This window comes from Copadichromis virginalis, linkage group LG14 (assembly GCF_057382275.1).
Source record: "Copadichromis virginalis isolate Kocher_CV1m ecotype Utaka linkage group LG14, C_Virginalis_male_GT1.1, whole genome shotgun sequence".
Classification (NCBI taxonomy): domain Eukaryota; kingdom Metazoa; phylum Chordata; class Actinopteri; order Cichliformes; family Cichlidae; genus Copadichromis; species Copadichromis virginalis.
In genome coordinates, this window is record NC_140631.1 from 17,021,888 (window position 1) to 17,033,555 (window position 11,668).

Below are 11,668 nucleotides of genomic sequence, written 5' to 3' on the forward strand. Positions count from 1 at the left end.
ATGGCATAAAACTGGATCTCATGCAGGGCCCAAGTTAAATCACACACAGCCATAAATGAATACTGCCACAGTGGAATGAGCAAAATAGCAGGGATGCATAGGAAGTTAAAACAAGCAATCACGTATATTTAAATTGCATCTGACGGATCTAAATGGATGATAAATGGTTTGGGGGCAGTAAAAGACGACTAAGAAAATTAGCCGATAAGGCAGGTTTGATAAAAGCAATACAGCCACACCTGCTAGAAACTCAGTAGGTAGAAAAAGTAACATTAGACGAGCCATTTTGTTCAAGGTGGGTAGTCTCTTAGCGAAAACACTGACATTTCACAGGCAATTTTAAAAACATAATCGTATATCCATAGGGTAAAATTAGAACATTGATGAAAAGCCACAAACACACCTATCCCAGAACAGATGGTTTTTGGGGATTTGGGGTTTTTTTTTTGGGGGGGGGGGGGGGTTTGCTTTTTCACTTGAAGCAAATTTGTAAAAGATTCAATGCCAGGAGGAGACACAAATCCCTTCAGGGTTGCATCAGGAAGGACATCGGGTGTAAAGATCTGCCACATAAAACATGTACAGTGGTTAGCACTGTTGCCTCACTGTGGCTGCAGTTAGTGGGGTTAGGTTAACTGGTGATTCTAAATTGACCATAGGCGTCAATATGTATGTGAGTGTGAATGGTTGTCTGTCTCTCTGTGTTAGTTCTGCGACAGGCTGGCGACCTGTCTAGGGTGTACCCTCCCTCTCACTCTTTAACAGCTGGGATAGGGTCCAGCCCCTACTCCTGTAATCCTGAGCCGGATAAGTGGAAAAGCATGGATATGTGAATGGATAAAACATGCAGTGACCTCTTGTAAATAAGGGAGCAACTGCAAGGAGCTATAACGAAGCTGAGTTAAATCAAACGCCCACTGAGGACACACCAGCACAATGATCCAATTTGCCTCCAGAGTATGGAGTGTATTCAGTGAATCCCACATCTGCCACAAACCAATGACATATGTTCACGGACAGACAAAATTAATTAACGTTAAATGTGATTTGACTGTAAATTCAATACCAATAATAATAATAGTAATAATAATAATAAAAAATAAATAAAAAGGTGTTGAACACTTCGCAAAAAATGTTGAAGTCATATAGGATTTTGACAGCAGGCGGGGGGAACAATCCAGTCACCATTACGAGGGTATGACGTATGCTCCTGTAAGCTCATGTTAGACAGCGACAGTTTTTACAAAGGGTTTAACAGAGAGTAGCTGGTCTAGAGAGAGACATTTGACTGGATGAAGCTAAATTTACTGTCTCCTCCGAGCCGTATAGTAAAGATGACACACACACGCACACACAGTAATGCATTTGTTCACACCACACATTTTCTCTTGTAGTGTCAGCAAAAGCGCAGGTGTACTAAATCCCATTAATTAGATTAGCTTCTGGTATTTTTCATGCTGGCTCACCGGAACAACTTACTGGGTCATTAATGGAACTCTTAATGTTTTTAATCCCCCCTGTGCTTTTCCTACGAGACAAAATGTCTACTGTGAGACCGGTTTATTTAATATTAAGACAGTAACCGTGAAGCTCATGTGGCATGTGACGGTAACTGTAGAACAGGCTAACTTAAACTTCACAGGCTGCTGAGAATATGAAACTTACCCAAATCGCTCCGCGGTTCTTTTTAGAGTAATCTGCTTCTGATAATTTATCAACCTTTTTTTTTTAGTTGTTAAGCCAAAAGGTCACATTTACATGACATTTATTGCAGGTTTTCGTCAGGAGCGCTTCTCTTCTGTAGTCGAAATGTTTCTGTTAGGTTACTATAGCAACTTACGCCTGTCTCGCGATAGGTTGACGGCGGGTGAGTTTCCTGGAGGCGCTTTTGCTCCGTATATCCGTGTTTGTTTGTGTTTTGGTTAACTTTTTCCCCGTTTGATATATTTAAAAAAAATGAATTAGGCCGTGTGTATGTGCTTTTGTTTGTTCCGGGAATAAGCATTGGATTCAAAGGCAGCAAATTCCCCTATTGCTTTGATAATCATGGGTAGTGGGAATTCCCGTCTAATTAAAATCCTTAAAGCATCAAGATAAAATTTTATAGCACTGATTAGAGCTTTGAACCCTCGTTATTTTTTTTATTTTTTTTTTTTAGCTGACTTTGGAGTTGTCTTTAGTAATCCAAAGACGATGATGTTTAAATATTTCATGTTGACAAGCATTAGAGATCAGAAGCAAAATAATTTCCCATTAGCCCATAAGATAAATGTGCTGGGTTGAATTTGGTAAGACCAAAGTGAGGAATATAGTTTGTGTCCCCGCAAGAGTGCTTATTTGTAAGCAAGAAACATAAGTCACTATGTAGCCACTTATTACATTGCTACATGTAAAATACAAACCTGATGGAGTTCTAACATTACAATGTTACTAACAAGAAGGTTAAATGCCAGGTTAAAAACACGGAGTTTTAGTGCTTTTGCAACTTTAAAAATAGAGTACATATTACAGCATACATACCACAGGTAATATATGTGTAGCCTATAAAGGATCAGCAGCACCAACTGTGCATCAGAACAGAAAAATCTTGTATTAATAAAGTGAAATTCTACATGTGATGCGTCTGCCTTTTTAAAATAATAACTGTATTATTGATTGTCATTATCATTATATGCCTTTGAGATGCTCTTGCCCGTAACAGTACAGCCAGGCATTCATCCAGCCTCATTTGTATTCCAGGACAATAGAAAATATTTGACTCGTCTACAGCAAGCAATTCCTCCACCTTTACTTTTTCTTTTTTCCTTGCGTCTTTATCCTACCATGCCGTCCTTTTCCAAACCACAGGACAATTATGGTTTAGCACACCTCCACCTCATTCCTAAATCCTTTCTCTCTCGTTTGCTTGTACTCCCTCCTTTTGTCTGTTTCCCTCTTCCTACATTGTTGGCATATGACCTATTGCTCCTGCCATCAGGAAAGTGTGGGTGTATGACTTATTGTACACGTGCCTTTGTGTGTGTGTGAGGGGATGGTCATTTAGGGTCGTGACCCTCCAGCTGGATCCTGTCTCGGCTGCTAAACAGTGACTCCCTCCCTCTCCCGTTCTCTCTCAGCTCTGCCGGCACAGACAGCAGGGTGTGCAGTAGCATACCGATGAGTGGACGGATGAGAGGAAGAGAAAGCAGGAGTGGGGGGTGAGGTGCATAGAGCTGAAGGGAGCAGGTAGAGAAGGGGACAAAGCAAGAGGCCAAAAGGCACATGGAAAAGCAATGCAGGAGAAGTAATGAGAGAGCAACAGAATGAATGCAAGGAGGGCTACAACACCAGAGCAGTTGCAGGAAAGGGACAAGCACTGTGCTGTGAAATGTCAGGGCTATTTAATTCATTAGGAGGCAATGATTATGGCACTGTACTGAATGTCATCTGCTGGGTTAAACCTTCCTCAGCAGGCCCATGCTGGATATATATATTGAATGTTTGGCTATGGTTGGAAACATGGAGAGAAAGAATGTAGTCAGCCAGCCAGCCAGAACCAACACACACTTTTTTGTGTGGGGCTCCTGGCATGCACAGGAGGTTTGTAGATAATCCTACAAGTATATTGATGAAATAATGGAGAAATTGTTAAATAACCTTGAAAAAGTGTTTGGCAGCTTTCATCCATTCATCTTCTATACCTGCCTATTCCTATTCAGAGTCACAGAGGGATGAAGACTATCCCTGTATTCACAAATGGAAAGAAGGTCACCAGTCTATCATAGGATTAACACCAGGCACATCTTCTGTTTTACCTGATCTGCATGTTTTTGAACTGTGGGAGGAAACCAGATCACAGGAGAACATCCGTAGGACTTTCTTGCTGTAACACTCGGACGCTGTCGGCCTCAATAACTAAGTCCCTGTGTTGCCCCTCACTAAAAAATTTACAGTATAGAAAACTTTAGCCTTATGCTCGCTCAATCCTGACCTGAAATTGTCTGACCAAATCAGCGCAGCAGTCTCAAAACTGAAAAGAATATAGGGTGTATTACCTTAAGTCAACCAAGATTGATTCAACTAACCTCCTAACCCGGTTGGATCATCTTTTGCTTGTTGCAGCATAGATTCAGCAAGGTGCTGGAAACATTCCTCAGAGATTTGGGTCCATGACATGACAGCATCACACACCTGCATCACACAGATCTGTCACCTGCACATCCATCATGTGAGTCTTAAAGTTCCACCACAGTGCGGTGAACTCGAGAAAAAATTTCAGATGAACTTTGTGCTATGATTAATTATTCTGCTGGATGCTGCAATCAGACAATGGGTACACTGTGGTGATAAAGGGATGGACTTGGTCAGGTAGGCTGTGGCCTAAATTATGCCCAAAAAATATCCCCCAGATCATTACAACACCAACCATTCATGCAAAGCAGTATGAATCCATGATTTCATGTTGTTTACAAAAACTTTGGACCCTGCCATTGAAATGTCCCAGAAAAAATCAAGGCTCATCAGGCCAGGCAGTAGTTTTCCAATTTCTTGCTAATTTCCAGATTTGGTGAGTGAGTTTAAGCCTCAGTTTTCTGTTTTTAGCTGACAGGAGTGGTCTTCTGCTCCTGTGCTATGTATATTTCAAGACTTGTGCATTCTGAGATGCCGTTCTGCATATCTCAATTGTAACAAGTGGTTATTTGAGTTACTGTTGCCTTGCTATCGGGTTAAAGCAGTTTCGCAACTCTTTGGAGAACTGCCACTCACTGGACTCACTCATTTTCGGACTGTTGTCTGTAAACCACAGAGATAGCTGTTGGTAAAATCCCAGTAGCAGTTTCTGAAATACTAACTAAACCATGCCACATTCAAAGTCACTTCATGAGGTCATCAGATGTAACAGGACTCAAACCTTTTATAAAAGTCCAACTATTGTCTCGTCTGTCCACAGAATGTATTATATTCTGTCATGGACTATGAAATGCGTTGGACTCAATACTATTACTATTGAATGTTCACAGGTGTTTTTACAACTGGATGAGTAACATAATCTTGAGGCAAAGGTTGTAGAAGTGTTGGAATTCAAGGTTTGGGATCACAAACAAGCTGGTTCAGGATCTTCTTTTTCCACAACAGATTCTCTCAGTAACACGCCAGGATTTCTCTGCAGGGAAGTACTCTTCAGCCTGTTATTCTCAGTGAATACACAAGTATTAAAGTAACTGTTTACTCATATATATATTTGACTGCACATGCCAATGATGCTATTCGTTTAGAGATTTTGCACTTTAAAACAAAGCCAATCAAAAGTGCAGACAGGATCCTGCATTTTATGATAAAACTCACATCATCTCACAGCTCCATCATTAAAACCCAAGATATTGTTAACATCTGGTAAGAGCTATTTCAAGGGCTGAAACAATCATTTATTCTCACAGTTGTGTGGAACATCCAAAAGCAGGTCCTTCTGAAAATAATGATATTCCTTCTTTCTGAGGTTCTCATCACTGGGAGAAAAAAACCCCTTTTAGGCCACGGCTGTAAAGAGACTTACTCGGTGGACATGCCAATCTAAGAGACGTGGGCTAGATGAGGAGGAGGCAGATAGGCAAGAGCAGCAGAAGAGGATTAGCACCATCACTATAAGCCACAGTGATATGAGAAGCATGGACAGGAATACAGTACATGTGCAGATCCTTGACATCATAAAGAGAGTCCAGTATATTGAATATAATGAGGTCTTCATCCTCTTGTGACTTGCGGCTGAAGGTCCCAGTGGGTGAGTGATTAGTGTCCATGCAGTGTGTGTGTGTGCATGTGCATGGGAAAATGACTGTCTCTCTCTCTCAGAAATATGAATATGGTAAAGTATGTGGCATGCGTGCTCTAGACCAGTGTGCTGTATCTATCTAAGAATCATGAACATTCAGTGACCATAACAGGTGATAAGACTATTTGTCTTGCATAGCTTTACCAACATACAGTGATGGGATGTATGGATTGAAAGATCGATAGGAAATTAGAAAGGAAGAACAAAAGGGGAGGAGACAGAGTGAGTGACAAAGAGTGAAAGCAAGAAGAGCACAACAGAGCAGTAGGAGGGTATCAAAGTGTCAAGATCTGATAGCTAGTCACTAGATGTCATTGAGGAAGACACAGAGAGGTAATGAGAGCCGTGGCAGAGGGGAGAGAGGCCAGAGGGCTGGACGCAAAGGCCAACTGAGAAATTGAGAGGTTGAGTGTGGAAAGGAGGAAGAGAGGGGGGGAGATGGATGAGGTGCGGGACCTGAAGGCACAGAAAAGAGAAGAGCACCAAGGAACGCACGTGAGTGGCTCTTTATCACGTGAAGCCGCTTAAAGCCGATGGCTGTGTGTCACATATTCAGACGGTCACGTTCGCACGTTTTCTGCACAGAAAGTATGGATACTGTGCAGTCAAAGTGAGCCGCATGAGTGAAAGCAAGGCTGTAAAAGAAGAGATATGTCAGGAAAAAGCAAGAGTCACATCTGCTGAAAAAGATCAAAAGCAACTGGTGATAACAGGAGGCAGGCAGGCAAAAAACAAAGACAACCAGGTAGAATGTGCTTAGAAAGCCAGTAGAACGAATGGAGTGAACCACAATCCCCTATTGGACAATGATAAATTGCTCATTTTGGTTTGAGTAGAAGGTTTGACAGTAACACTGGCTGCCTTGTTAAAGCCACAGCGAAATAAAATTGCGTGTCATTCCTTTTTTATGTTACTCAATTTTATTATAGCTATCCAACTCGAGGAAAGAGTGAGTGTGACAGTAACTGCTGTGTGGAAATCTGGGTCAGACATGACGTTTAATAACCAGGGAACAAGCTGATACTGTTTGCTCACATCAGCCTATTGTTCTGCCATGGATTATAGAGACAAATGGTGGCATGAACAAGATTTAGAATAGACAATTTTTCCTCTCCAATGTCTGTAAAACAATGTGCGTGGGAGCACAGGTAAAATTCCTTTCACTGGTGTTTTTTTTTTCCTTCTTGATCGCTCCTGTGCACCTTCTCTCTCTCTTTATCACACACACCAGCGTATTTTTTTGCAGCCACAAATACACACCTGAGCATAAGCACGCGCACACAGTACTAGCAGTCCATCACTGAGCTGTAACTCCACTGCCATCTCCAGGTCGTGTGTGGAACACATCCCGGATTGATTGGAACATAGTGATGAAGAATGGCTGTTGGCTCTATCACAGCTATCATTGTGATTTTATGCACTGAGCGTGTTGACTGCGGGCCGGGGAGGGGAGTGTTCACCACTCTCAGGAAGCACACACAGATTGTTCTGGGAAAGGGGGCTGCGTATATATTACAAACGACATGACATTTGTTTGCCAAAATGTGTTTGTCGTAATCACGTTGATAATGTTTCATTTCGTCCCGTCTTGCAAAGTGCTTCGTTGAGAGGAAAGGTGCAGAACTCTGTTTTGGAAAGAAAGAAATCTCAGATGATGTGGGTGACCAGCAAGAAACGTTGATCATGTACGCCTGCTTCCACGCCTCGGTGGCTAGGTATGCCCCTTTGCATAACTATGGTCAGACCATATGCTGTGTCCACATAGCAACAGCATGTAACTAATGTATTGTCTATCTGTTTGATGCAGCTGTTTGTTCCCATCCATTTTTTTACCGGTTTTGCACATTTTGTAATGCTCTTGAACATTCGCTCCACTGTAGATGCATTTAAAGATATTTTTTTGAAATGCAAAGACTTGCATGAACACAATGTGAATACACACCTAACCCATCCCTGCAGTTTATCTGAGCCAACAGCACAGAAGGCTTTAGCTAAGATTAATGCAAAGACTGAAAGCAGGGGGAAATAGCTATCCTGGCACTCTTCAGAGTCTCCAAATCCACCTACTAGTGCCTTTGGCCCCACTGTTTTACACATTTTACCCTGTAAGTTTAAGATATAAGGAAACAAAACTGTAAAAACAACATTTTTTGAATTTAGGATAGAACTGCATAGTGGAAGTATTTCTTGGCTGACAAGGTTCATTATTTATGCGTTGACTGCTTATAATTAATTGCAGTAAAAGTTGCAAAATGCACAACTGCAAGTTCCAAAAAACCTGCAAACCTTTTTGCACTTTGAAGAAGTGGTAAGGATTTTGTTTGTGGATAGCTGCTGCCGCCTACCAATCGCCATGCTAAGCTGTGCCGGTTACCTCCTGGTTACAATTAACAGTCAACAGTGGTATCAGACCCCCCCCCCCCTCTTTTTTTTCCCCTCCTCATATCATCCATGTAAATCAGTCAACTACTGTTAACTGCTGTTTTGCACTGTGGAACTGTATTTAATTGGCTTTGTTGATCATTTATTCAACCCACACAGTAAACATACTACCTGATTTTTAGTTAATCATCCCTTTATCAGGCTACACCACCTGCTAATGCTGATTATTTATGGATTAACGGCCATCTAGCACATATCTTTCACCACACATACACGTTCACCCAAACAAACCCGGCTGGAATTCAGACACACGCATCCTTCTGCTTTTCATCTTTATTTATTATCTGGAATTATGTTCACGAAGACGCGTGCGCGCACACACACACACATACAGTATATAGCACACACATGCATACATAGACACAGCACTTGGGGATGGACGGTTTCTGTCATCGCAGCACTTTCCCAAACAGGCTCTGATTAAACAGCAGCTTAGAGCGCTTTAATTTCATGGAAGAACAGACAGCGAGAGAGGGCGCGATGGAGAGAGACAAAAAGAAGGTGTGTGTGTTTGTGAGAGAGAGAGAGAGAGAGAGAGAGAGAGAGAGAGGGCAACAGATGTATGGACAAGGGAGAGAGGAGGAGAAAAAAGGTGCCGGGTAGGGGGGCTGATAGGAACAGAGAGAATGAAACAAGCTGCAGCAGGAGAATAGATTGAAATGATGGATAGAAGATGAGAGAGAATGGGTGGACACAGTAAAGAGAGAGATTACTTAAGTCACGGAAGGCAGCAATGATAGACGGGATATGGAGGGAAGAAAGAGGACAGGGAAGAGTGAAGGCACAGGAGGAAGGAGATGGGGTGGGGGTGGGGGGTTAAAGAGATATATAAAGAGAAATCTGAAGACCTGTCCAGAATTTTTAAAAAACAAAAAAAACCCTTGAACAGGAGGTGAGGAGAGGTTGGAGAATATATATGCTGCAGGCAGGTGGAGGTGCTTCAATATTTCAGTCATATAAAAAATTTAAATCCCAGTTAAAATCTGTGAATACTGCATATTTGTGATTAGTCTTACGTGCCGTCACACAACACGTCGTTCCTCTTATCTGTATCGCTACACACACACACACACACACACACAGAGATCCACAAGCGCACACATTCATGACAGCCACGTGCTTCCAGTTAATGGCTGAATGGAAGATTATTAGGGGATATCAGCTATGGGGACGTAACCATGGGGCCAAACTGTCACACCAGGTTCTGGGCTAACACACAAGGGAGCGACCGTGCTGGAAGAGCCTCTAGCAAAGGAAGGGAGTTAAGCCAGCAGCCCACAGCAGTTTAAATGTGCGTAGAGCATGTCTGTTTCTCCAGTTTCAGATGAGGTATTCTATAGATATCCACACGGGAGGGGCTCGGTTAAAGGGTTTTATTATTCAGAAAGGACAATATGGACTGCGTGAGTGCACACACACGCACACACACACACACAAACAGGCTTTTTAAAGAGCTTTATGAAATATGTTAAAGTACTTACAAATCCATTTGCTTTGAAGAGCTTGCTGTGACCTTAAGGAGAACTGTGCCGTATTGCTGTGGTACTAGAATAGTTATATATGAATATTAATGTCATATTCTCCCCTCTGAACTGCCTAAACTGTGTGACACCTTTACTGCTGGCTGTTTGCATGCAGGTGTGTGCAAAGAATTCAGGCACTACAGTTACACTACGTGCACGCAGCTCCTTACCTTTACATTGTGCAGCTTATCAGGATTAATATTATATAGACTGCTCGGTGATGTGAGCACAGACATCAGCATCAAACGCAGCAGCTTCCAGGCTATGTAACCGCAGTTTTTTAAGAACTTTGAATCTTTTATATTTTTGATCATCTGCAACCATTGGGACCAATTTAGCATTCGCACCAACTGGAAAGATGTTTGAAAGTGTTTCAGCATGCTAGATAAGAAGCTCAAAGCCGTGTCTTGTGGAGAGACAAAAATAAAGAGGGAAAAAGAGAAGGAAAAATGAGATGAAGACAACAGACATGTGAAGGTTGCTGTGGAGGTTTTCGAGCTGATGTGGATTAGGTTAACCCAGAAACCGGGAGCATGATATGAACTTCAAGTGGATGTGACAGATTTCTCCTCTTCACCTTTACTGTTCTTATACTCCGTTGTCTAGTCATCTCACCGCCTCACACTTCCCTCACCTGTTCCATATCTTTCCTGCTGTTTATCTTCAATTTCTCTTTTACACTTCTGTCCAAACCTTGCACTTTCACATCTCCTTTACCTCTATATTTTATCCATTTCTATCACCACTGAACTCTTGCCCGCTTCCTCTCTTCATCTACTGATTCTGTCTACTCTTCTTTTCATCCTCTTGTCAGTTCTTTCGCCCCTTGCTTCCCTTCGCGTTGGCCTCTCCTTTACTTGTTTCCTTCGATTTCTTTTTTTTTAATTTCCTTTGTCCTTCCCCCCCCCCATTCTACACAAATTCTCTCGTTACTTTCTTTCATCGTCCTCTCTCCATATCCCTTCCCTCTGCTACAGATGGACAGAGCAGGGGAGATAAAGTGGAGAAGAAACCTGCATTTGCAAGCGAGGGCATCAGTATTTACACCCAAAGTCTGCGTATACCTGATCATCAGTGGCAGCCTTAGCCCAGGGAAGCAGTGCACAGTGTCAAACTGAATTTATTGCTGTACAACTTCGCAACATTAAGACTGTTTAAAAGTGCTGCTTAGCATTCTGATAGCATGCATCATCCTGCTCCAAGTCAAATGTTCCTGCACTGATTTAGTCAAGATGCACAGATGCACAAGTATGCACAGAAAACACTTAAATCCGGCTCCTTTGGGCTGAGTTTTCTAAAGCACAGTGATAGATGGTTTTCATCTAAATCTTGCGTTTTGGCTTCCTGTCTTCGAAGAATGGCTCAGCTTTCATTTGCAGCACTAAACATGAAGCATGTATAGACACACTGACCACAGCCCCATGCCTTTCTCCTCTCAAGAGGACAGTAAGGCAGCACACAACGGCATTTTGAATAATTCATGATGCTGTCATTCTTGCACACAACATGCTAGAACGGGCTGAATAGCCTGTAGCGCGGTAAAACTTCACTCTCTGTTTTTTTGCCATTTCCTTCACTCGGTTCGCTCTCATAAAAAAACGATATCCAGCCATTTGCATCTTTACAAGTGCGGCGGTGCTTAAAATGCAATTAAAAACGCACTCAGGCAACATCCTCAATAAATGTTACGAGGAACCCGACAAGGGAGGCGAGTGGGTTATTAGTGGCATCTTGAGGTGTCACAGTCACAAATATATTTTGCTAATATTGTGCTGTGCACCTCAGGACCCCACAGCTGGTTTTATCAAAGGTCGGCTGATGTAAAAAATAAATAAATAAACAAATAAAAAATAGCAGCAATAATTATTAAAAATGACAATAATGAGCTTGAATC

General features: G+C 42.1%; 1 protein-coding gene across 4 annotated transcripts in view; it reads right to left on the reverse strand.

Annotated features, from left to right (window-relative positions):
* Positions 1–1,830, reverse strand: part of zbbx (zinc finger, B-box domain containing) — a 70,624-nt gene extending 68,794 nt beyond the window's left edge. For all 4 annotated transcript variants that reach the window (XM_085429603.1, XM_085429602.1, XM_085429601.1 and 1 more), the window contains exon 1: positions 1,666–1,830. The gene's annotated coding sequence lies outside the window, so the exon portion shown is untranslated. The remainder of the gene's footprint in view (positions 1–1,665) is intronic.
* Between the last annotated feature and the right edge of the window lie 9,838 nt (positions 1,831–11,668).